This window comes from Loxodonta africana, chromosome 2 (assembly GCF_030014295.1).
Source record: "Loxodonta africana isolate mLoxAfr1 chromosome 2, mLoxAfr1.hap2, whole genome shotgun sequence".
Taxonomy (NCBI): domain Eukaryota; kingdom Metazoa; phylum Chordata; class Mammalia; order Proboscidea; family Elephantidae; genus Loxodonta; species Loxodonta africana.
In genome coordinates, this window is record NC_087343.1 from 15,823,643 (window position 1) to 15,849,300 (window position 25,658).

A 25,658-nucleotide genomic window follows, 5' to 3' on the forward strand; every position below is an offset into this window, starting at 1 on the left:
CACAACCTTGCCTCCTAAAAGTGAAGAGGACTTGAAACACTTGCTGATGAAGATCAAAGACCACAGCGTTCGGCATGAATTACACCTCAACATACATACATGTGTGTATAGTATCATATCATCTGTGAATAACGATAGTTTTTAGTTCTTCCTTACCAATTTGGATGACCTTTATTTCTTTTTCTTGCATTATTGCTGTAGCTAGGACTTCCAGTACAATGTTTAATAGGATAAAAGTGATAAAGAGCATTCTTGTCTGGTTCCTGTTCTCTGGGGAGAATGTTTTCAGCCTCTCCCCATTAAGAATAATGTTGGTTATTGGTTTTGTACCAAAGGAGAAAAAAAAAATCAAACCATTGCAGTCAAGTAGATTCTCACCCTTAGGGTCACTATGAGTCAGAATCAACTCAATAGCAAAGGGTTTGCCTTTGTATAGGTGCCTTTTATCATATTTAGAGATTTCCTTTCTATTCCTATATTATTGAGAGTTTTTATCAAGAATGGGTGTTTAGACTTTATTAAATGCCTTTTCTGCATTGATTGAGATGATCATGTGATTCTTTTGTTTATGTGGTGGATTAAGTTGATTTTCTAATGTTGAACGATCCTCTCTTACCTGATATGAATCTCACTAGGTCATGGTGTATTATTTTTATTTTTTTATATGATGCTGAATACTATCAGTTAGAATTTCATTGGGAATATTTGTATCTATATTCATGAGAGATAACTGGTTTGTAATATCCTTTTTTTGTGGTGCCTTTGCCTGGACTTGGTATCAGGGTTATGCTAGCTTCATAGAATGAATTTGGAAGTTTCCCTTCCTTTTCTATGCTCTGAAATAGTTTGAGTAGTACTGATGTGAGCTCTTCTCTGAATGTTTGGTAGAATTCTCCACTGAAGCCATCTGGCCAGGAGTTTTTAATTTATTTTTTTTGAGGGGTGTGGTGTCAGTCATCTAGTGCTGCTATAACAAATATTACAAGTGGATGGTTTTAAAAAGAAAGAAACTAGTCTTCTCACAGTCCAGTAGGCCACAAGTCCAAATTCAGGGTGTCAGCTCCAGGGGAAGCTTTTCTGTTTCTGTTGGCTTTGGAGGAAAGTCCTTCTCAACAATCTTCGCCTGGACTAGGAGCTTGTCCAAGCAGGAACCCTGGGTCTAAAGGACATGCTTTGCTCCCAGTGCTGTTCCTTGTTAGTATGAGCTTCATGCTCTCTGCTAGCTTCTCTTTCATCTCTTGCAAGATAAAAGGTGGTGCAGGCCACACCGCAGTGAAAACTCCTTTCCATTGGATCAGGAATACGACCTTAGTAAGAGTGTTACAATCCCATCCTAATCCTCTTTAAGATAAAATTACAATCACAAAATGGAGGACAACCACATAATACTGAGAATCATGGCCTAATCAAGTTAACACATACATTGGGAGACACAATTCAATCCATGACAGGGGGAATTTCTTTTCTTTTTCTTTTTTTTTTTTTTTTACCTTTTCAATCTCTTGTTATGGATCTATTCAGATTTTCTACTTCAGTTAGTGTTAGTTTGGTAGCTAGTTTGTTTCTAGAAATTTGTTCATTTCCTCTAGGTTTCCAAATTTGTTGGAGTAGTTTTTCATACTATTTTTTTATTTTTTATTTCAGTTGGGTCTGTTGTAATGTTCCCCAATTTATTTCTTATTTGAGATGTTTACTTCCTCTCCAGTTTTTCTTTTGCCAATTTCATCAGTGGTTTGTTGATTTTGTTGCTCCTTTAGAAGAGCCAATTTTTTTGTTTTGTTGGTTCTTTCTATTGTTTTCTATTCCCGATTTCATTTATTTCTCCTCTCATTTTTATTATTTCCTTTCTTCTGGAGGCTGTGGGCTTCTTTTGCTATTCTCTTTCTATTTGTTCCAGTTTTATAGCTAATGTTTTGATATTGTCCCTTTCTTCTTTTTTGATGTGTGCATCTGTTGCTATAAATTGACCTCTGGACACTTTGCTGTGTCTCAAAGGTTTTGGTACGATGTGTTTTCATTCTCGTTTGATTCTAGGAATTTTTTTTTTTTACTCTATCTTTGATTTCTTCTATTACAGAGTGGTTTTTAAGCAAGGTGTTATTCATTTTCAATATATTTGATTTTTTTTCCTAGCTCTTCCTCTTTTTAAACTCTACTGCTAAGGTGTTATGATCAGAGAAGATGCTTTGTATTATCTCAATGTTTTAGATTTTGTTGGGGGTTGCTTTGTGACATAAGATACGGTCTATTCTGAAGAATGTTCCATGTGCATTGGAAAATATTGGGTACTTTGCTACTGTTGGGTGGAGTATTCTGTACATGTTTATGAGATCAAGTTGGTTGATTATGGCCTTTATTATCTTCTGTATATTTGCTGAGTTTCTTTCTAGATGTTCTGTTCTTTACTGAGAGTGGTGGGTTGAAGACTCCTACTATTACTGCAGAACTGTCACGTTCTCTTATCAGCACTGTTAGAGTTTATTTTATGTATGTTGGAGCCCTGTCATTGTGTGCTTAGATATTTATTATGGCTGAGTCCTCATGGTGGATGGTCCCTATAATCATTATACAATGTCCTTCTTTGTTTTTTCTGGTGGATTTTGTTTTAAAGTCTATTTTATCTGAGATTTGTATTGCCACTCCTGTTGTTTTTTGCTTGCTGTTTGCTTGATATGATTTTTCCATCCTTTGATTTTTAATATATTTAAGTTCTTGTTTCTAGTGTGTGTCTCTTGTAGACATTATATTGAAAGATTCTGTTTTGTTTTTTATCCACTCTGTCACTCTTTTTGTCTTTTTATGGGTGCATTTAAGCCATTTACCTTCCATATGATTATTGACAGGTGTGAGTTAATTACTGTCATTTTTAGCACTTTTTTTGTGGTGTTCCTCTTACTCTCCTGTGCTGAATTACTTTTGTTTGTGAATTTTCTTTTTGTTTCTTTTGTATTTATAAATTTTGTGTTTACTGGGATTTTACATTTTACTTTTTTACATTGTTGAGTAGGTTTGTTAGCTTTCTTTGTGGTTAGCTGGAAATTTATTTGTATCTTCCTAAGTTTAAACCAGTCTTTTATTAATTGATATTGCCTTGAATTCCTCTCCATTTGTAAGTTCTGTTCTGGCAAAGTTTATTCCCTCTTTTATTCTTCTGATGTTGTTGTCATTTACAGATTGATGTCTCTGGATCCTGTTGTAAATCTTTCAGTTTTGTTTTATCCTTGAGAGTTCATTACCTACGTAGGTATCCAACTGATGCTGTCTCGTGTCCTAGATTCAGGTTGCTGTCTGGCGTTGTTGCTTCTCTAACTGAAGGATTCCATTTAATAACTCCTGTAAGTTTGCTTTGGTTTTTATATATTCCCTTAATTTCTGTTTATCTGGAAATGTCCTAATTTCACCATCATATTTGAGCCAGAGTTTTGCAGGAATTATTATTCTTTGTTGACAATTGTTTTCTTTTAAGGTTTTATGTATGTCATCCCATTACCTTCTTGCCTGCATGGTTTCTTCCTAGTAATCAGAGCTTAGTCTTATTGTTTTCCCTTTGTATGTGACTTTTTGTTTTTCTCTAGCTGCTGTCTTGTCTTTGTTGAGTGTGATTATGATATGTCTTGGTGATTTTCTTTTGGGACCTATCTTATATGGGGTTCATTGAGCTTTTCATCTTCCATAATATTATGGACATTTTCTGTCAGTAAATCTTTAATGATTCTGTCTGTGTTTTCCATTTTCTCCCCCTGTTCTGGAAATCCAAACACATGCAAATTTTTGCTCTCGATTGTATTCCACATAGTTCTCAGGTTTTCTTCACTGTTCTTCATTCTTTTCTCTGATTTTTATTCAGACAAAGTGTTGTACAAGAATTTGTCTACAATTTTGCTGAGCCTGTCTTCTATTGTTTCAAATTTGCACCTAAAGCTTTCTACTGGATTGTCCATTTCTGAAATCTTTCTTATCTTTTGGATTTCAAATGGCTGTTTTTGTATGAAATATAATTATTTTGACATTTGATTCCTGTATTATTTTCCTGAATCTTCCATTTCTTTGTCTGTGTTTTTCCTGAGTTTGTCTGTATTTTCCACAATTTTGTCTCTCTTAGCCTTATTTTTTCTGCATTTTCTTCATCTCTTAGAGAGCCCTGAATGTTAGAGTTTTGAATTTCACATCAGGTAGGTCCAGTGCTTTTTCTTCTACTGGAAGGTCATTTGGTGTTTTATTTGGGTCACTTTCTGAAGCCATCCTGACCTTTTTTTAAAAAAAAAAAAATATGTTTTGATATTATCAGCTATCTCCAGCACATTCAGGAATTTTTTTTTTCCATTTATTGACTGTAGATTTGCTTGTTTCATCCTGATTTTTTGTTTTCTTTGGTTATATCTGGGCAGGCAGGCTGGACTGGTTTTGTTGTTTGCTTGTCTCTGAGTATGATATTCTTACCAACTTTTCTAAGTGGTCAGGGTCAGTGGCTAACCTATGGTGCAGCAGGGCAGATCCAGCAGAAAGGAATGAGGGAGACTGGTTATTTTCAGAACCAAATGGGGCCAGAAGTGTGGAGTCAGAGGTCAGTCAGGAGTGGAGTTCAGTAGCCTGAGTGTCCTTGCCAGTGCAGCTTGGGGGCATGTCGCTTGGCAGGGTGAGGCCAGGATTGGCATGGGGTAGGTTCAGAGGTCCACACAAGTGCCACAGGGGATGCGGCACTTGGAACATGGTGCAAAAAGCCAGGAAAGAAGGGAGAGGATGTGATACGCATTGGGGGTGTTCTGTCTCCTGTCGAGAGCTCCATAAAAGTTGCCTTCCCATACTTCTTGTCCAGGGTCCTTGGTGGCTGTGTGCCAAGATATCAAATTTGTACCATGTTACCTGGCAGGGGACCTCCATTCTTTAGCCCTCCTCATTCTCTGTTCTGTCAGTTTCTTCTTCCATTCCATGCTTGCTCTAGTTCTTTATCCCTTCATTTGAAGCTTAGCGTTTCAGGATTGATTTTTTAATCTGTTTTACTTAGTTTTTTGGGTCTTCCCATTATAGGATGGCATGATGCTTCTGTCTATAGCACCATGTTGGCTCCACCTCTCCATAATGGAAACTGATATAATGTGATCACCTTCATGATGAGATCTGTTGTGATCAGCCAAACAATTGCAATGGAGTTTCCCGGGGGGTGTGTGGCCTCTGTCAAATATAGGTGAATTTTCTGCCAATGTTTGCTGGGTTTTGTACCCTGTGGATTCTGTTGCTGACTCCTGTTCATCTGACCTCTGTTTCTTGGGACTTGAGCCAGAAGCTTGCATGCCATATTATCTGCCAATCCTGGGAATTGTCAGCCTCTACAACCTGTGAGCCAGAGGTCTGTTATCTGGCCTTCTGATCTTGTATTGGCCAGCACCCATGGCTACGTTAATTAGGAGAAGCCTCCAGCCTGACCTATGGACTTATGACTTTCCAACCTGTACAACCCCTTGAGCCATTTCTTTTATGTAAATCTCTCCTTATATATATTTATATGCTGCACTGGTTTTGCTTCTCTAGAGTATGTAACTTAAGAAAATCGACTACAATAATCCTGACAAATTGCTAGGCAAACTTCTGTACATTTACACACAATATTGGCATGAACCTCCTCGAAGTCTGATGTTATAGTCTATTTTCTTCTTTGTAGTTTTTATTTCTTTGATGAGATGTTCTTTCTTCGTGAATATTTTCTATTAATTTGTTTCAAATGTGTTTGCAATTGTAATTGCTAATTAAATTATTGTTGTGATGCCTGCTCTCAAATCCTTGTCAGATCATTCTAACGTCTGTGTTACTTTGATGTTGGCATCTGTTGATTGCCTTTTCTCATTCACGTTAATACTTTCCTGATTCTTGGTAAGACAAATGATTTTAGCTTGAAATCTGGACATTTTCAGTATTATTCCTTGACACTTGGGATCTCCTTTAAAACTTTGGGACAAAGGCCTTGGAAAGAGTCCTAAGACATGACACCAAAAGAACAATCTATAAAATTTAAAAAGTCTATAAATTTGACTTCATCAAAATTAAAAACTTTTGGTCTGGAAAAGACTCTATTAAGATGATAAAAAACGGACTGGGAGAAAATGTTTATAAATTGGATATATAGCAAAGGACTCATATCTAGAATTCATAAGGCTCTCTCAAAATTCAAAAGGAAGCAAGCAAAAATCCATTGCCAAAAGGGGAAAGATTTCTCCAATTAGAACACTTAGGTATCAAATCTATTTTCAAATTCATGAGTTGAATTATAAACCATTAAAAGCATTCAGCAACTGGAATGGTTCAAAATTACCAGCCATAACAAAAATGCAAGTTAATATTACAATAAAATATTAATACATACCTAAAAGAAAAAGTAAAATAAAAATAGTGATAATATCAAGCAATGATGAGGATGTGAAAAAATCAACCCCTCAACCATCGTTGACAGATTTGTAAAATGGTACAGCCACTATGAAAACTAGTTGGCAGATTTTGAAATTTATGCATATACTCACATTTATTGAAGACAACATTGATGACGGATATCCTACTTAAATTTTAAAGTTTTTCTAAAATACTAAACGAAACTGTTGTTGTTGTAAGATGCTATAAGTTCTCACTCACAGCAACCCTAAGTACAACAGAATGAAACACTGCAAGGACATCACTATCATCGAATCATTATTCTTGAGCCCATTATTGCAGCCACTCTGTCAAACTTTCTAGTTGAGGGTCCTCTTCTTTTTCACTGACCCTCTAGTTTAAAAGAATGGCGCCCTTCTCCAGGGAAAGATCTCTACTGATAACACGTCCAAAGTATGTGAGATGTAATCTAGCCACCTTTACTTTTAAGAAGCATTCTGGTTGTACTTCTTCTGAGACAGATTTGTTTGTTCTTTTGGCAATCCATGGTATATTCAACACTCTTCACCAACACCACTGTTCAAATGCATCAATTCTTCTTCAGTCTTTCTATTCTCTGTCCTGCTTTCACATGCATATGAGGTGATTGGAAACACTGAATGAACAATCCATCATGAAAACATAGCCATAACAAATATCTGCACACCCAATTACAGTGCTCCAAAATGCTTAAAACAAACTCTAACAGCACTGAAAAGAAAAATTGGCAGTTCCACAATAATAGTAGGAGACTTCAACACACCACCGTTGGTAAAGGAAAGAATATCTAGAAAGAAACTTGACAAAGAGAAGATCTAAGGTCAAGTGCTCATGGGTCGATTTGGAGCAATAGGTACACACATCAAAAAAAAAGAAAAATGGACAAAATCAAAACATTAGCTACACAACTCAAACAAATGGAAAGAAAACTGCAAAAGAACCCCACAGCCACCAAAAGAATGGAAATAATAAAGATTAGAGCAGAAATAAATGAAATATAGAATAGAAAAACAATAGCAAGAATCAGCAAAATCAAAAGTTGGTTCTTTGAAAGGATCAAAAAAATTGACAAACCAATGGCCAAATGATGAAAGAAAAACAGGAGAAGACACAAATAACCCAAATAAGAAATGAAATGGGGGCATTACAACAGACTCAACTGAAATAAAACGGATCATAACAGACTGCTACAAAAAACTATGTTGTTGCTGTTGTTAGGTGCCCTCAAGTTGGTTCCGATCGTAGCGACCCTATGCACAAAAGAACGAAACACTGCCTGGTCCTGAGCCATCCTTACAATCGTTGTTGTCCTTGAGCTCATTGTTGCTGCCACTGTGTCAATCCACCTTGTTGAGGGACTTCCTCTTTTCCGCTGACCCTGTACCCTGACAAGGATTATGTCCTTCTCCAGGGACTGATGCCTCCTGACAACATGACCAAAGTATGTAAGATGCAGTATCGCCATCCTTACTTCTAAGGAGCGCTCGGGTTGCACTTCTTCCAAGACAGATTTGTTCATTCTTTAGGCAATCCATGGTATATTCAATATTCTTTGCCAACACCACAATTCAAAGGTATCAATTCTTCGGTCTTCCTTATTCATTGTCCAGCTTTCACATTCATATGATACAATTGAAAATACCATGGCTTGGGTCAGGTACACCTTAGTCTTCAGGGTGACATCTTTGCTCTTCAACACTTTAAAGAGGCCCTTTGCAGCAGATTTACCCATTGTAATGCATCTTTTGATTTCTTCACTGCTGCTTCCATGGCTGTTGATTGTGGATCCAAGTAAAATGAAATCCTTGACAACTTCAATCTGTTCTCCATTTATCATGTTGCTCATTGGTCCAGTTGTGAGGATTCTTTTCTTTATGTTGAGGTGCAATTCATACTGAAGGCTGTGGTCTTTGATCTTCATCAGTAAGTGCTTCAAGTCCTCTTCACTTTCAGCAAGCAAGGTTGTGTCATCTGCATAATGCAGGTTGTTAATGAGTCTTCCTCCAATCCTGATGCCCCGTTCTTCTTCATATAGTCCAGCTTCTCGGATTATTTGCAGATTAGGTATGGTGAAAGAATACAACTCTGACACACGCCTTTTCTGCCTTTAAACCAGTCAGTCCCCTTGTTCTGTCCAAACAACTGCCTCTTGATCTATATAAAGGTTCCTCATGAGCACAATTAAGTGTTCTGGAATTCTCATTCTTTGCAATGTTATCCATAATTTGTTATGATCCACACAGTTGAATGCCTTTGCATAGTCAATAAAACACAGATAAAAATTCTCCTGGTATTTTCTGCTTTCTGTCAGGATCCATCTGACATCAGCAATGATATCCTTGGTTCCACATTCTCTTCTGAAACTGGCCTGAATTTCTGGCAGTTCCCTGTCGATATACAGCTGCAGACATTTCTGAATGATCTTCAGCAAAATTTTGCTTGTCTGTGATATTAATGATATTGTTCTATAATTTCCATATTTGGTTGGATCACCTTTCTTGGGAATAGGCATAAATATGGATCTCTTCCAGTCAGTTGGCCAGGAAGCTGTCTTCCATATTTCTTGGCATAGATAAGTAAGCACCTCCAATGCTGCATCTGTTTGTTGAAACCTCTCAATTGATAGTCCATCAATTCCTGCAGCCTTGTTTTTTGCCAATGCCTTCAGAGCAGTTTGGACTTCTTCCTTCAGTACCATCGGTTCTTGATCATATGCCACCTCTTCAAATGGTTGAACACTGACTAATTCTTTTTGGTATAATGACTCTGTGTATTCCTTGCACCTTCTTTTGATGCTTCCTGCTTTGTTTAATATTTTTTCCCACAGAATCCTTCGCTATTGCAACTCAAGGCAATATCCTCGATAGGATAATATCCATATGCCACAAGGAAGACCAGTTAATATGACTATTATTCAAATTTACACACCAACCACTAGGGCCAAAGATGAAGAAATAGATTTTTATCAACTGCTGCAATCTGAAATTGATCAAATATTCTATCAAGATGTATTGATAATTACTGGCGATTGGAATGCGAAAGTTGGAAACAAAGAAGAAGGATTAGTAGTTGGAAAATATGGCCCTGGTGATAGAAACAATGCCAGAGATCGAATGATAGAATTTCACAAGACCAATGATTTCTTCATTGCAAATACCTTCTTTCACCAACATAAACGGAGACTATACACTCACCAGATAGAACACACAGAAATCAAATTGACTACATCTGTGGAAAGAGATGATTGAAAAGCTCAATATCATCAGTCAGAACAAGGCCAGGGGCTGACTGTGGAACAGACCATCAATTGCTCATATGCAAGTTCAAGCTGAAACTGAAGACAATCAGAGCAAGTCCATGAGAGCCAAAATATGATCTTGAGTATATCTCACCTGAATTTAGAGAGCATCTGAAGAATAGGTTTGACGCATTGAATAACAGTGACTGCAGATCAGACTAGTTGTGGAAGGACATCATACATGAAGAAAGCAAGAGGTCATTGACAAGACAGGAAAGAAAGAAAAGACCAAGATGGATGTCAGGGGAGACTCTGAAACTTGCTTTTGAGTGTTGAGCAGCTAAAGTAAAGGAAGAACTGATGAAGTAAAAGAACTGAACAGAAGATTTCAAAGGGAATACAAAGTAAAGTATTATAATGACGTTTGCAAAGAGCTGGAGGTCGAAAACCAAAAGGGAGGAACACGCTTGGCATTTCTCAAGCTGAAAGAACTGAAGAAAGAATTCAAGCCTCGAGTTACTACAGTGAAGGATTCTATAGGGAAAATATTAAATGAAAAACTATACTCCGACAAATTTGAAAACCTACAGGAAATGCACAAATTTCTAGACACATACTACCTACTCAAACTAACACAAAATGATGTTGAAAATCTGAGCAGAGCCATAAGAGGAGAGATTGAAAAGGTAATACAAAAATTCCCAACAATAACAACAACAACAACAAAACCCTGGCCCAGATGGCTTAATTGAAGAATTCTGCCAAGGATTCAGAGAAGAGCCTACACCAGTACTACTCAAAATATTTCAGAACACAGAAAACAAAGTATACTTCTGAATTTGTTCTATGAATCCAACATAACCCTGATATCAAAACTTGGCAAAAATGCCATAAAAAAAGCAAATAGGAGATCAATATCTCTCACAAATATAGATGTAAAAATTCTCAACAAAATTCTAGCCAATGGAATTTAGAATTATATAAAATAATAATAATAATAATACACCATGAGCAAGTGGGATTCATACCAGGTATGCAGGGATGGTTCAGCATTAGAAAATCAATCAACGTAATCCACCACATTAATAAAATAAAAGAAACACATGACAATCTCAACTGATGCAGAAAAGGCATTTAATAAAGTACAAAGCACATTCCTTATAAGAACTCTGAATAAAATAGGTATAGACGGGAAATTCCTCAAAATAATAAAGGGCATCTTTACAAAACCAACAACCAAAATCATTCTTAACGGAGAGAGACTTAAAACATTCCCCTGGAGAACGGGAACAAGACAAAGATGGCCTTTTTCACCACTCCTATTTAACTTGTGTTGGAAGCCCTAGCTAGAGCAATAAGGCAAGAAAAAGAAATAAAGGACATCCAAAATGGTAACAAAAAAGTAAAACTGTCCCAATTTGTGGATGATATGATACTATACATAGAAAACCCAAAAGACTACACCAAAAAAACCACTGTAACTAATAGATTCAGTAGAGTAACAGGATACAATAGAAAAATACAAAAATCAGTTGGATTCCGATACACCAATATAGAGAACAACAAAAAGGAAATTAGGAAAAAAGTATAATTTGTAATAGATCCTAGGAATAAATCTAACCAGAGATGTTTAAGACCTATACAAAGAAAATTACAAAACACTACTGCAAGAAACCAAAAGAGAGCTACATAAACGGAAAAACATACAACACTCATAGACAGATGGACTCAACATTGTGAAAATGACAATTCTACCCAAAGCAATCTACAAATATAATGCAATTCCATATCAAATACCAACAACTTTGGTATTTGATATGGAAAACATTCTTTAAAAAGATGGAAAACTAATCATTAACATTATATAGAAAGAGTAGAGGCCCCAGATAAGTAAAACCTTATTAAAGAAGAATAAAGTAGGAGGACTTGCCCTACCTGACCTCAGAACTTACTATACAGCTATGGTAGTCAAAACAGCCTGGTACTGGTACAATGATAGATACACTGACCAATGGAACAGAATTGAGAACCAGAAGTTAATCCCTCCACCTATGGTCATCTAATCTTCGACAAGGGCCCAAAGTCCATCATATGGGGAAAAGACAATCTTTTTAACAAATGGTGCTGGCAAAACTGAGTGTCCATTCAAACAATGAAACAAGAACCATGCCTCACACCATACATAAAAACTAATTCAAAATGGATCTAAGATCTAAATATAAAACTGAAAACTATAAAGATCATAGAAGAAAAAATAGGATCAATGCTAGAGGCCCTAACCACGGTATTATTAGGATACAAACCATAACTAACAACACACAAACTCCAGAAGATAAGCTAGATAACTGGGATCTTTTAAAAATTAAACAGGTATGCTCATCAAAGACTTCAAAAAGAATAAAAAGAGAACCTACTGACTAGGAAAAATTTTAGGCTATGATAAATCCAGCAAAGATATACAGGAAAATCCAACATCTCTACAACAAAAAGACAATCCATTTAAAAAATGGGCAAAGGAAATGAACAGACACTTCGCCAAAGAAGACACCCAAGCCGCTGACAGACACTTGAGGAAATGCTCATGATCACGAGCTATTAGAGACATGCAAATGGAAACCACAATGAGATACCATCTCATCCAGGCATTACTGGCACAAATCATAAAAACAGAAAATAACACGTTAAAGAGGCTTTGGGGAGATTGGAACTCTTATGCACTGCTGGTGGAAATGCAAAATGGTACAACCATTTTGGAAAATGATACGGTGTTTCCCTAAAAAGCTAAAAATAGGAATACAATATGATCCAGCAATCCTACTCCTAGGAGTATATCCTAGAGAAATGAGAGCAGTCACACAAATAGACATAGACAAATATGCGCACTCATGTATTTTTCACATTAGCAAAAAATGGAAATAACCTAAATGCCCATCAAGAGATAAGTGGATAAACAAACTATGGTACATACAGACAATGGAACATTACACAATAATAAAGAACGATGATGAATCTTCGAAACACCTCACAACATGAATGAATCTGGAGGGCATTATTCTGGAGGGCATTGTTTGTCATGAAAGGACAAATATTGTATGAGATCACTACTATAAAAATTAATTAAAAGGTTTACACACAAAAAGAACGGTCTTTGATGGTTACAAGGAAGAGGAGGTGTTGGAATGGAAAAAGAAAATACATAAGTGGTAACTTTGGTGAAGGGTAGGACAAGGGACGATGCTGAGGAAGGCAACACAACTTGTCCAAGGCAAGGTCATGGAGCCTCCATGAACACATCCAGACTCCCTGAGGGGCCAAATTGTTTGGCTGAAGGCTGTGAGAACAATGGTCTCAGGGAACATCTAGCTCAATTGACATAACATAGCTTATAAAAAAATATTCTGCATTCTATTTTGGTCAGTAGAGTCTGGGGTATTAAAAAGCTTGTGAGCCGCCATTTAAGATACTCCACTGATCTCACCCCAACTGGAACAAGGGAGAATGAAGACAACCAAAGACATGGGGGAAAGATTGGTCCAAAGGACTGGTGGACCACAACTACCACAGCCTCCACCAGACTGAATCCAGCACAACTGGATGGTGCCTGGCTACCACCGCTCAGTGCTCTGAAAGGGATCATGGTGGAGGGTTTCGTACAGAACTGAAGAAAAATGTAGAACAAACTTCTAACTCACACACACACAAAAAAGACCAGACTTACTTGCCTGACAGAGATTGGAGAAACCCCAAGAGTATGGCCCCCGGACACTCATAGCTCAGTAATAAAGTCACTCCTGAGATTCACCCTTCAGCTAAAGATTAGACATTAGTCCAATAAAACAAAACAAGACTAACAGGGTACATCAGCCCAGGGTTAGAGGCTAAACAGCAGGAGGGGACAGGAAAGCTGGTAATAGGGAACCCAAGGTCAAAAAATGGAGTGCTGACATGTCATGGGGTTGGTAATCAATGTTACAAGACAATATGTGTACTGACCGTTTAATGAGAAGCTCATTTGTTCTGTCAACCTTCATCTAATGTATAATATTAATAATAATAAAGAATGAAGAACGAATTCTACTTTCAAAAGATTTAGTGTCTAGTAGGGAAGACAATATTTGTAAATCTACAGAATGAAGATGGTAAGTGTTTTCAAACAAGTACATGTAAAGTGCCGTCCAAATTAAAAAGAACTCTCTTTTAAGTGTCAAAAAACAAAGATGTCCCTCTGAGGACTAAGGTGAACCTGACCTTAGCCATAATGTTTTCAATCACCTCATATGCATTTGAAAGCTAGACAATGAATAAGGAAGACTGAAGACAAATTGATGTCTTTAAATTATGGTGTTGGTTATGAATATTGTGTATGACATGGACTGCCAGAAGGATGAACAAATCTGTCTTGGAAGAAGCACAGCCAGAATGCTCATTAGAAACAAGAATGGTGAGACTTTATCTAACAAACTTTGGACGTGTTATCAGAAGAGACCAATCCCTAGAAAAGAACATCATGCTTGGTAAAGTAGAGGGTCAACAAAAAAGAGATAGACGCTCAAGGAGATGGAATGGCACAGTGGCTGCAACAAGGGCTCAAGCATAACAAAGATTGGGAGTATGGCACAGGACGTGGCAGTGTTTCATTCTGTTGCACGTAGGGCCACTATGAGTCAGAGCCGATTGGACGGTACGTAACAAACAAACAAAACAAAATAAAAAATGTATGCACCTACAATAACTGCTCAGAATAAACCTTCTGTGAAATTCTGCTGAGTTTTGATTATTTTTTACAACATGCTGTTGGTGACAGATGCCCTTGAGTCTGTTCCAACACGTAGTGACCCTATGTACTACATAAGGAAATGTTGCCTAATCCTGTGCCATCCTAACGATCCTTGCTATATTTGAGCCAATCTTTGAAACCACTTTGTCAATCCATCACATTGAGGGTCTTACTACCTTTCTCTGACCCTCTACTTTAGCAAGCATGATATCGTTCCCCAGAAACTGATCCCTCCTGATGACATGTCCCGGGTACGTAAGATGAAGTCTGGCCATCCTCACTTCTAAGGAGAATTCTGGCTGTATTCCTTTCAAGATTGATTTGTTTGTTCTACTGGCACCATGGTATAATCACTATTCTTTGCCAACGCCGTGTTTCAAAGGCATCAATTCTTCATTGGTCTTTGTTATTTATCGTCCAGCTTCACATGCACATGAGACAATTGAAAATATCATGGCTTGGGTCAGTCACACCTTAGCAATCAAAGAGACATCCTTGCTTTTCAACACTTCAAAGAGGTCTTTTGCAGCACATTTGCCCAACGCGGTACATTCTTTGATTTCCTGACTGCTATAGGGTCGCTATGAGTCGGAAACGACTCGATGGCACTGGGTTTGGTTTTGGTTTGGCTTCCTTGGATGTTGATGGTGGTTCCAAGAAAAATAAAATCCTTGACAACATCAATCTTTTACCCATTTATCATGACGTTCTTATTGGTCCAGTTGTGAGAATTTTTGTTTTCTTTTTGTTGAGGTGTGATCCATGTCGAAGGCCGTAGCCTTTGATCTTCATCAGTAAGTGCTTCAACTCCTCTTCATTCACAGCAAGCAAGACTGTGTCACCTGCAGTGTCTTAATCATCTAGTGTCGCTATAACTGAAACACCACAAGTGAATGGCTTTAACAAAGAGAAGTTTATTCTCTCACAGTCCAGTAGGCTACAAGTCTGAATTCAGGGGCTGGCTCTAGGGGAAGGCTTTGTCTCTCTATCTGCTCTGGAGGAAGGCCCTTGTCGTCAGTCTTCCCTTAGCCTGGGAGTATCTCAGCACAGGAATCTCAAGTCCAAAGGATGTGCTCTGCTCCTGGCACTGCTTTTTTTTTTTTTTAGTATGAAGTCCCCTTGTCTCTCTGCTTGCTTCTTTCTTTTATATCTCTAAGGAGATTTGCTTAAGACACTATCTAATCTTATAAACCACATCAATATAACTGCCCCTAATCCATTTTATTACATCATAGTGATGGGATTTACCAACACATACGGAAATCACAATAGATGATAAAATGGTAGAAACCATACAATCATAAAAGGGAAACATGACTTAGCCAAGGTGACAGATATTTTGGGGGGACACAATTCAATCCATGACATGCATATTGCAGACAGTTAAAGAGTCAGTTAATCCAGTCCTGATGCCATATTCTTCTTCATAGAGTCCAGGTTCTCAGATTATTTCCTCGGCATACGGATTGAATATATATGGTGAAAGTATACAACTCTGACACACCTCTTTCCTGATTTTAAATCATGCAGTATCCGCTTGTTTAAGAACAACTGCCTCTTGGTCTATGTACAGGTTCCCCATGAGCACAATTAAGTGCTGTGGAATTCCCATTCATCTCAATGTTACCCATAATTTGTTATGATCCACATAATCAAATGCCTTTGCATAGTCAATAAAACACAGGTAAACATCCTTCTGGCATTTTCTGCTTTCAGCCTAGATCCATCTAACATCAGCAATCATATCCCTTGATCCATACCCTCTTCTGAATCTGGCTGGAAATTTCTGGCTGTTCCGCTGCAACTGCTTTTGAATATCCTTCAGCAAAAATTTGCTTGTGGGTAATATTAATGATATTGTTGGATAATTTTTGCACTCTGTTGGATCACTTTTCTTTGGAATGATCACAAATACAGATCTGTTCCAGTAGGTTGGCCAGGTAGATGTTCTACAAATGTCTTGGCATAGAAGAGTAAGCTCCTTTGGTGCTGTATCTATTTGCTGAAATATCTCAACTAGTATTCGGTCAATTTCTGGAGCCTTGTTTTTCTCCAATGCTTTTAGTGCAGTTTGAACATCTTCCTTTAATACTATCAGTTCTTGATCTTATGCTCTCTCCTGAAATGTTTGAACATAAACCATTTATTTTTGATACAGTGACTCTGCATATTCTTTCCATCTTCTTTTGATGCTCCCTGTGTTGTTCAATATTTTGCCCAAAGAATCCTTCAAATTTGCAACATGAGCCTTGAATTATTTCTTCATTTCTTTGAAAATGAGAAATGCAGAGTGCGTCCTTCCCTTTTGGTTTTCTAGCTCCAGCTTTTTGCACATTTCTTCATAATACTTTACTTTTTTTCTCCAGCCACACTCTGAAATATTCAGCTATTTTACTTTAGTATTTCTTCAATCCCTTAGCTACATATGTTCAAGAGCAAATTTCAGAGTTTCTTCTGACACTTGTTTTGTTCTTTACTTTTTTCCCTGTCTTTTTAAAAACGTTTTGCTTACTTCATGATGTACTTGACGTCATTCCACAACTCATCTGGTGTTTGGTTAGTAGTGTTCAATATGTCAAATCTATTTTTAAGGTAGTCTCTAAATTCAGGTGGGATATAATCAAAGTCATGCTTTGGCTCTCATTGCTTTTTAAAATTTTTTTCACCCTTAACTTGAACTTGCATATGAGCAATTTATGGTCTGTGTCAGAATTGATCACTGGCCATGTTTCCTCTGATGATATTGAGCTTTTCCATCATCTGTTTCCAAAGATGTAGTCGATGTGATTCCTGTGTTTTTCCCCTGGCAAGGTCCACATGTACAGTTACAATTTATTTTGTTGAAAAAATGTATTTGCAATGAAGAAGTCTTTAGTCTTGCAAAATTCCATCAAGTGATCTCTGGTGTCATTTCTATCACCAAGGTCATATTTTCCAACTACCAATACTTTTTCTTTGTTTCCAAATTTTGCGTTACAATCAACAGTAATAAGCAGTGCGTTTTGATTCCATGTTTGATCAATTTTAGACTGTAAGAGTTGGTAAAATCTTCAATTTCCTTATTTTTCAAATTAGTGCTTAAATTTGAATAATAGATGTTTTAGCTTGTCCTCCTTGGAGGCTTATGGGAATTACTTATCACTGACAGTGTTGTTCTTCAGGATAGATCTTGAAATATTCTTTTTGACAATGAATGTGGAGCTCTTCCTCTTCAATTTGTCATTCCTGGCATAGTAGGCCATATGATTGTCTGATTGAAAATAGCCAATGCAAGTCAATTTAAGCTCGTTAATGGCTGGGATATCTATGTTTATGTCTTCCATTCTGTTTTCAATGACTTCCAATTTTCCTAGTTTCATATTTTGTATATTCCACATTCTGGTTATTAATGGATGTTTGCAGATTTTTCTTCTCCTTCTAAGTCATGTCACATCAGCAAACAAAGGTCTCGAAAGCTTGACTTCTTTCACATCATAAAGATTATCTCTACTTTGAGGAACCACCTCTTCCTCAGTCATATTTTGAGTGTCTTCCAACCTAAAGTGCTCATCTTCTGACACTATATTAGACAATGTTTGTATGCTATTCATTAGATTTTAGAGGTCAGTGTTTTCAGAAGTAGATGCCAGATCCTTCTTCCTAGTCTGTGTTATTCTGGAAGCTCCACTGAAATCCGTCTACCAGGGTGATCCTGCTCATATTTGAAATTCCAATGGCATAGTTTGTAGCATCACAGCTACCTGTGAGCCACCACAGTGTAACAAACTGACAGACATATGGTGACTAAAGAACCTATTGGGCACAAAAAGTCTCTTCTTGAAATACCTTTTAATATCTGTCCCAGTGTGGATACTGAGGGTCCTTCTCACTTCACTTTTGAAACCCAGACACACACAGAAGTAGGTAAAATTGCTAAACTTTGTACAAAAATACAGGAGGATCCTTACAATTTGTATGAAATTTAGAATCATTGTTGAGGCTTACCAGCCTGGACTTCCTGGATCATGTATCAGCTAATCCACATGATAACACCAGCCTGGACAGGTGTAGAATGGTTAGAAAAGTCTGAATGAAGAAATCCCAAAGATAATTTAGCTCCTGTTGTTGTTCTTGTTAGGTGCAGTCAAGTCGGTTCCAAATCATAGCAATGTTTTGTACAACAAAATGAAGCACATCCTTGCAATCATTGCTATAGTTGAGTACACTTTTGCAGCCACTGTGTCAATCCATCTTGTTGAGGGTCATCCTCTTTTTCACTAAGCCTCTACTTTACCAAGCATCATACCCTTCTCCAGAGAATGGTCCCTTCTGATAACATGTCCTAAGTATGTGAGACATAGTCTCACCGTCCTTGTTTCTAAGGAGCATTCTGGCTGTACTTCTTTCAAGACAGATTTGTTTGTTCTTCTGGCAATCCATGGTATATTCAATATTCTTCACCAACACCGTAATTCAAATGCATCAATTCTTCCTTGGACTTCCTTATTTATTGTCCAGCTTTCACATGTATATGAGGCAACTGAAAATGCTCTGGTTTAGGTCAGGCACATCTTAGTCCTCAAAGTGACATCTTTGTTTTTTTAATACTTTAAAGAGGTCTTTTGCAGCAGATTTGCTCAATGCAATAAGTCATTTGATTATTGGACTTCTGCTTTCATGGGCATTGATTGTGGATCCAAATAAAATGACACCCTTGGCAACTTCAATCTTTTCTGTTTATCATGATATTTTTATTGGTCCAGGTGTGAGGATTTTTGTTTTCTTTATGTTGAGGTGTAATCCATACTGAAAGCTGTGTCTTCGATCTTCATCAGTAAGTGCTTCAAGCCTTCTTTGCTTTCCGAAAACAAGATTATGTCATCTGCATACCAGAGGTTGTTAATGAGCCTCCCACCAATTCTGATGCCGTGTTCATCTCTTATATCACAATTCTTAGATTACTTCTCAACATATGGTGAAAGTATGCAATCCTGACACACACCTTCCCTGATTTTAAACTGCAAAGTTTCCTCTTGTTCTGTTTGAACTACTGCCTCTTTGTCTAAGTACTGTTTCTGCATGAGCACAATTAAGTGTTCTGGAACTTCCATTCTTCACAATATTATCCATAATTTGTTATGATCCACACAGTCAAATGCCTTTGCCTAGGCAATGAAACACAGGTAAATATCTCTCTGTTATTCTCTGCTTTCAGCCAAGGTCCATCTGACAACAGTCATGACATCCCTCATTCAAAGTTCTCTTCTGAATCCACTTGAATTTCTGGCTGTTTCCTGTCCATGTACCACTGCAACTGCTTTTGAGTTATCTTCAACACAATATTACTTGCTTGTGATATTAATGATATAGTTAGATTATTTCCTCATTATTTTGGATAACCTTTCTTTGAAATGGGCACAAATAAGGTTCTCTTCCAGTCAGTTGGCCAGGTAGCTAAAAAGCTGTTTCCCAAATTTCTTGTATAGACAAATGAGCACCTCCAACACTGCATCTTTTGAAACATCGCAGTTGGTATTCCATCAATTCCTGGAGCTTCTGTTTTTAACAATGCCTTTAAAGCTTTAAAGCAACTTTGACTTCTTCCTTTAAAACCATCAGTTCTAGATCTTAAAAGTGCAGCTGCTAAGGTGTTTGAAGATTCTCAGGCTATCAAAAAAGATTGGTAGAGCCCATTCTACAGGATTTCCCCCAATAATATTGGACAAAAATTCACTCTTGCATACAGAATAATGTATATGATTACCAGACCAGATTATTTCAATATTTTTCTGAACCTTCCTGGATTGATTTGTCATCCCCTAGGGCTACATAAGGTTTTAATGAAGTATTCATATCTTTCCTGAAACATGAACTTTCATCCCTGGTAAAAAAAGCATCACCTAGATTGGAAAGTAATTCCCATTGCCGACCTGTACAAATTAACTCATGAACATTCTCAAACCTTGGAGACTAAAGAAACCCCCAAAGCAAATAAGTTAATGGCCTTACAGTTACAACAATTACAATATCCTTTTTTTTTTTTACCAGCAAGATAAATCCAAGCCCTTTAGAGGCACTTAACCCAGTAATTGCAATTATTGCAAGAAACCCAACGTTGGAAAAGGAATTGCTATAAGTTAACGAAACAGCTTAAACCAAAGACCCTTTAACCAGATATGGAACGAAGTGTCTCTAGAGATACAACAAGAGCTTTTCCTTTGATGGTATGTAACCCTCACGGAGAAACTACTATGTTAATGGATAACCTTGCAAATTGCAAATTGACACTGATGCTACACTCTCTGCAATTAACCCCATGTGTTTGCAATAGCTTCTGGTCCAGAGTACTGCAACTTCAAAAATTGTGGGTGTTACGAATTGAGAACAGGCTTTAATTTATTTAAAACCTGTTCCTATATCCCTTGGTCCTACTGAAGATTTAAATCTCTTTCTGCTTAGCCATGATACAGCTGTTAATGTGTTGGACCAAGACCTTTTGCATAAATTGGCTTGTCATTTACAATTTTCAGAAAAAGTAGGAATATTATTAAATCTAGTAGACTCCCTGAAGACCTCCAATGAGGGGTCTGAAATAGAACTAATTCAAATCGAGGAAGCTGTCTGTTTTTGCTAGCAATAGTCATGCAAAAGGACAAGGTAACCTCTCTAACCCATTTCCCTCTGATATTTATTCATTAATTCTTGAAATCGTGTGGGCCACACATCTATAGATGTGGGACAAATTCTATCAACAAAGCCCATTAAAGTTCAGGTTGATACCGCTGAGCCTTTCCTGAGACTCCTTCAAGACGCTCTTAAATGAGAAGCTAGAGAGGGATTAGCCCCTATTATTCAGGACTTCCTTTCAAAAGGCTTAATTGTCCCATGCACCAGCCCTTGCAACACTCCTGCATTATCTGTTAGGAAATATAATAACAGAGGCTGAAAATTTGTACAGTATTTAAGAGCAATTAAGTACATTGTGGTACCTAGATTTCCAGTACTTCCAAATCCTCATTTATTTCTTCCTAATATTCCCCCAGATCCTACAAGTTTTACTGTAATTGATCTTTGTGCACCTTTTTCAGTATTTCTATCCATTCTGAGAGCCAATACTTGTTTGCCTTCACTTTGGAGAATCTGCAATTTACTTTGACTGTAATGTCTCAGGGTTTTACTGACTCAGCTATTTCTCTCAACTTCTCCATGCTGACATACAGCCCTTGCAATTTAAAAATGAATCTAAATGATTGTAATATGTTGGTGACTTAATATTAAGCTCAAGTTCCCAGCAAGCCTGTATTAATGACAGCATAATCTCATTAAAACATCTGGCTGCTGAAGGGCATAAAGTTTCTAGAGAAACAGTACAATTGACCCAGCCTTCTACTAAGTATTTAGGTCATTTGATTTCTGAAGAAGGCATTTATATTGATCCTAAGTGTAAAGAAATTATTTTGGCTTTTCTTATCCCCCAAACTAAGAAACAATTGCACGGATTTCTGGGACTTTGTAGCTACTGTAGAACTTTGGTTTCTAATTTTTCATTGATAGCCCAACCCCTATGTAAATATTTGAAAACTTCTGAACCAGATTCTTTCCAAATTGCACCAGAGGATCAGGAGGCCTTAATTAAACTAAAAGAAGCCCTAGCAAACATGCTGGCACTAGGCTTTCCTAAATATCACCTAGATTTTTCCATGTTTATACATGAAATCTTTGGAAATGTTTTAGGCATTTTCACCAAGAAGGATGAAGATCAGAGGCCAGTAGGTTACTACAGCCTGCAGCTTGACCCTGTATCTAAGGTGTTCCCTCCTTGACTCAGGGTTGTTGCTGTGATAGAAAAATTAAAACATTGCAGATAAAGTCCTGGGAAAATCCTAAATGTTTATATTCCCCACATATTATCCGTAATCCTTAACTCTGCTTTGACCCATCATCTTTCTGCCAGTCAACTCACTTCCTAAGAAGTGCTCCTCCTGGTTGCACCTAATATTAGACTATATTCTGTGGCTTGTTCAAATAACCCCACTCTCCTTCCAGAAATTGACAATAAAGACTACCCAACTGATAATCATTAAAGTTAACTGAACAGCTTTTAATGCCCCAAAAAGATTTATGAGAAACTCCTTTGGATAATCCTGATTTAATTCTATTTGTTGATGGCTTCTAATTGAAACCTGATCATAACAGCTGTCACTATGAGGCTGAGTATGCCATATCAAGCTCTACTGAGGTTCTTGAAAGTCAAGCCATTCCCAAAGCTACTTTTGCCCAACAAGCTGAATTAATTGCTCTTAGTAGAGCCTGCTATGATGCAGAATCAACTCAATGGCGAGTAGAGCTTGTAAACTTGCTAAAGAGTGGTCTGTGACTATTTATATAGATTCTAAATACGCCTTTGGAGTGACTCATGATTTTAAGATCTTAAGGAAACAGAATTTCTAAACTTTTCAGGAAATGCCACAAAACATGGAAACTTTTAGACACTTTATTACTGCCCTCTGAGACTGCAGTAATAAAAATACAGGAGTAACAACCTAAAGGAGTCCCTCAGACTTCAGAGATAAGAGGAAAAAACTTTGCTGATAAAGCAGCCAAACAAGCTGCATACTGAGTTATCTTAGCCCTAATGAAAACAAGGAAAGGAGATTACCCTAAATGTTCATAAGTAAACATAACCTGAACAAACTAACTTTAGAAAAGTTAATAAAAAAATAACAAATTAGCTAAAACTGAGGAAACTGAAAGAATGGAAGAAAGCATATTGTTCTTAGGATCCCATAACCAAATTATGGCTGGCCTAGTCAGAAGCTTGTCTTACCTAAATCATTTCATGTTCCTATGTTATAAGTTCTCCACGAAAGATTCCATTTAAGATAAGATAAAATGATTGGAATTTTAAAGAAATACTGATGGAGAAAAATTTTTGAGGCCTCTGAACATGTTGCTTCTCATTACACTATTTGTTCCTACTATAACTCAGGCAAAACTTTTAAAGTTTCACATGGAAAATTCTCATTACTTTCAGAACCTATGCTTGAATGACAACGAGATTTTATTCAGCTCCCACCTTCAAATGGTTACAAATAAGTATTAGTGATGGTTTGCAGATGTGCACATTGGGTAGAAGACTTTCCTAGCTGCCATGCCTCGGCAAACTTTGTAGCTAAGAAACTTTTTGAAAACATAATCCCCACTTCAGGAGCACCAACAATTTTTGCAGTGATAGGGGGACCCATTTTACTGAACAAGTAATTAAATAAATATTTAAGATTTTTCCAACTTATCAGAGATATCATTGCCCTTATCTACAATCTTCTGGGCTAGTAGAAAGAACTAACTGTATAATAAAAACCCAATTAGCCAAGCTTTCTGAGTTCTTAATCTTATCAAGGACTAAGGTCTCTTCCTTAGGCCTTCTAAATTTGAGGTTCACTTGGTTAGGGCTGTGTAAATTAACCCCACGTGAAAATATTACTGGAAGGCCTATGACTCTCCCTTATTTTTCAACTTGTTCTGATTTCAAATTAATTCAATCTGAACTATTGAAATGCTATCAGTATTTGACTCAGTACTCTAAAGAGCACTTTCCATGAGTCAAAGAAGTTCTTGACACTCAAAATTTAGAAATACAAAAATTACCTACTATTAAACCAGTTGACCCTGTATACTGGAAGAGGCACCAATTAAATGATTCTCTTAAGCCCCATTGGAAAGGGCTATTTTTGGCCCTTCTCACTAAGCCTTTTACCCCTAAATTACAGGGTGTTAAAACCTGGATCCACCTATCCCAACTGAAGAGAGCTAAAGCTCCTTCCTGTTCTGTTCAACCTAACGAAGGACTTAAGCTGAAATTTAGACAGCACTCTGAACAAAAGCAGACTTCTGAGGCAGATGGCTGACCCAAGACTCTGGACCAGGCCTGAAAATGCACCCCTTTATCTTTTTTTTTTTTTTTCCTTTTTTTTTATTTTATAGTCATGCTTCTACCCTACTGGGTCTCTTCACTGCAGGAATCTGATTGGGTTACTCTTGATTTATGAATACAAGAACAATGGAAAAACAGTTCATTGTTACAAAAAAAATCACTTTTACTAGATTTTCCATGCATAAATGGCCTTTTTTTTTAATCTGAATGAAACCCAGACCATAACTTAACTAGTATTAACACAACACTTATTTTTCTGAATAAACTGACTCAAGAAGAGCTAACTAAAGATTCTTCCAAACATACATACTCTTTGTAATGTAAGTCCATATCAACAACTGTGAGACTGATTCATCTGCTTAACTCCCCAAGCAGGGATGTTAAGGTTGCTCTCCTTTGCTGGTGTTGTGGATTGAATTGTGTCCCTCAAAAATGTGTGTCAACTTGACTAGGCCATGATTCCCAGTATTGTGTGGCTGTCCACCATTTTCTCATCTGATGTGATTTTTCTATGTGTAGTAAATCCTGCCTCTAGGACATTAATGAGGCAGGATTAGAGGCAGTTATGCTAATGAGGCAAGACTCAATCTACAAGATTGGATTGCATCTTAAGTCAATCTCTTTTGAGATATAAAAGAGAGAAGTAAGCAGAGAGACGAGGGACCTCATATTACCAAGAAACAAGAGCCAGAAGAATAGTGCATCCTTTAGACCTGGGGCCCCAGTGCTGAGAAGCTCCTCAACTGGGGAAGATTGATAAGGACTTTCCCCAGAGCCAACAGAGAGAGTAAGTCTTCCCCTGTAGCTGGTACCCTAAATTCAGACTTCTCTTTCTTAAAGCCATCCACTTGTGGTATTTCTGTCATAGCAGTACTAGATAACTAAGACGGCTAGTAACAATCTAACTAAAAAAAAATCCATATAAATAACCCAGCCCTCACCAGAACTATGGAATGGCTTCCAATGTCAGAATATGCATCATTTATAACCTTACAAGATATTGACTGGTTTGACACCAACTGGTTACAATGTTCAGGCTGGCATTGGATTCTCCCTAACGGTATCTTTTGGCTATACAGAACCAATCTTCAGACCTGGCTCCCACCAGACTGGATTGGAAGATAAACTCTGGGCTTGAGCTGGACTCAAGGACATATTTTAACTGAATTCCCTTTACCAGTTAATGCACCCATATTAAGGGCTCGGTGGTCTTAGTCAGTGTTCCATTGGTAAGATCATTTAGTGACAGTATTCACACCTCAGGCAGGACTTGAAGATGTTATGGTACATGTAGAAATATTAACCAAACATGTGCAATCTTCCCTAAATTG